This window comes from Palaemon carinicauda, chromosome 1 (assembly GCF_036898095.1).
Source record: "Palaemon carinicauda isolate YSFRI2023 chromosome 1, ASM3689809v2, whole genome shotgun sequence".
Classification (NCBI taxonomy): domain Eukaryota; kingdom Metazoa; phylum Arthropoda; class Malacostraca; order Decapoda; family Palaemonidae; genus Palaemon; species Palaemon carinicauda.
The window spans coordinates 120,500,647-120,503,146 of record NC_090725.1 but is presented as its reverse complement, the minus strand read 5'-3'; the positions used below and the strand labels follow the sequence as shown (position 1 = coordinate 120,503,146).

Sequence of the window (2,500 nt, the reverse complement as noted above, 5' to 3'; positions counted from 1 at the left end):
GCGCAAGCAAGTCATTAATTCCACTGTAACATCAGCCCAAGGGCCATATATGCTGCAACACCCGTGGAGATTCACACACGTTCCGTTAAGCTGAATAAGTCCCTTATCTCTTGCTGCCATGTAACACCCTCCAGCCTACTTCATCCCACTTTTACTTAGGAAATCGCCAGTCTTTTGCCTGTTCCCTTGATAGTTCTTTCGCGCTAATGCCAATACAGTATGCTGATATTTTTCTTCCATTTTCCCTATGAGTTCCTACCATTTGATGTAAGGTGAGTGCGCAGTTAATCAATCTAGATATTAGAATCCAAAGAAATATATCCCAAGTGGCAAAGGCAGACGCAGTTACGCAGTTAATTCATCCCTGAGCCCACGTGGACTTTTAGGACGGGCAAAATGTAGACCGGGAAGCGGACAGTGCGTACATCGGCGCACATATGGCCTTGCGGGTTCCGACTGTTCCGGCGTCAAGACTTCTTAACCCCCCTCCCCAACATCCAAACCTTAGCCCTTCCTCTGTCTTTATCTTCTCTCCCCTCCCCTCCCTTTTCTCTACACCCCTGTCGTCTTCCCCGTCTGCTCCCGGTCATGCCTTATTATTTCCTATTTATTTCGATCGTGTTTCAGAATTGTGTGTCTGCTTGGAATGTAAATCTTATTAATTGCTAGATCTTTTTTTTTTTTTTTTTCAGAAATCATGCCAAATGTAACGTACAGCGTATTCGTTGCCAGACTTTTGACGTTTGGTATTTAACTGATGTGTGTTTGTTTATTCTGGTGGATTTACTGTAAAGTTTAGAAAAGCTCCTCATGCTTTCGCTCAGACCGAAAAGTAATAGAAAAAAAAAAAAAACTTGGTACGGAAGCCAATGATTTTCGGAAGATCCCCCAGGTAATTGCCGAATCAGCTATATAACTGGAGAATGAAGAGGGGTGTTAGAGGAAATACGAATCGGGGGAACTGATTTTGTGGAAGGATGAGTAAGAGACAAGAAGATCTAGCCTTCATGTACAGTAGATGAGTAATGCGACCTTTTGAGGTTTCCAGTCTCGTTTGATAAACCTTCGACTTAAATTCATTGGTATACAGCAAAGTATGCATGTATACTTACCTGCTCTGTAGGTTTATATCTGAAAGCTCTCTCACTCTTATTTAGTAAAATACATAATTATGCATAAATGTATAATTAACCGTCCTATGATAAGTTATACTGTAGTTTTATTCCGGTGACATGATGAGGACGTGTGCATGGGATAAACGGAACTTGTTATTCCAATCTTGTTTTTGTTTGTCATATTTCTAAGTTTATTTCTTCCTGGGTCGGACAATGTGCTCCGTACCTGCCAAGTGTTAGGTCATGGCCAAGGCATTTGCACTCATGCATTACCCTGATGGGTCAAATATGTTGATGTTATTGGATTCATTCCAAGAAGAAATATGCCCTTTGAATACGGTCATCCTATACGTGCCTACCTGGGTATGGCATTGACTCTGGAAAATCCGCAATCATTTGATGGTTTTTTGGCTGCTCATCGTGTACTGTATAGCCAGTCTTTGAAAATCTCGCACCTGCCTTTCTTTTGTATAAAAAAAATTGTGTACAAGTAATGACTGTACTGCTCAGTTGTGTTTATGTGAAAATTTTACCTCATTCGTTGAAAGACTTAATTGTAAAGAATCATGAGGAAATAGAGAGAATTGGCGATGGCAATATTTAAAACGGTGGTTATGAAGTGACAGATGAATTATTTACAGTGGTAGGCGACCTTGGGTAGGTTGTTAGATATTTCGCGCAGGTATATTCTTGTTTCAGAAACTGTTTATATACAGTACAGTATACGTTGGTAAGAGCACACATTCCCGACAACTGGCTTCCCAGAGCTGTGTCTGTGTGTACCATGGGTCCTGGTGTGTGTGTATAATCAGGAAGGAACAGCGGTGCGACGACCTCTACAGGAAGGACGACCCACGTACGACCTTCCTTTCTGTTTAAAAGACATTGGAAGTAGTAAAGGGTGGGTTGGGGGGGGGAAGATGGGGGATGTGGACTGGTTTGAAGGGCTTGTCCCACCGATACTATTATCTAGGATTATGAATTTGTAGACGATTTTAACAGCAGGTTAATGTGCTTATGTATTTGAAAAAGAATATTTAAGGCTTTGTCATCGTCGTCCTCTTTTATTCTTGTCACGTTCCATTATTTTACTCCTTTGATTTATTATCTTTGACTTCGGCTTTACTTTTTACTTTCTTTATTGCCTCATTTTTTATCCCCTTGGCTTATTTCTCACACTTTTGATTTATATAACTATGTATTTTAAATTATAAGTGTTTTGCTCTAATGTTATTGATGTTCGTATTATTATTTAGATAACTGTACCTAGCGAATTCACGACATATTTTGGTCTGCTTAATATTATTGTTGTTATTCCTATTTGAGAATCCCAACTATGGGTTTCGTCAACAATGAGATCAGTGGGATAACAGCATTATGGAGTC

At 40.0% G+C, this 2,500-nt stretch overlaps 1 pseudogene; it reads left to right on the top strand.

The window, feature by feature from the left end:
• The first annotated feature begins 2,451 nt into the window (after window positions 1-2,451).
• The window catches only part of LOC137656448 (transcriptional coactivator YAP1-like), a 105,488-nt pseudogene continuing 105,439 nt past the window's right edge, over window positions 2,452-2,500 (top strand).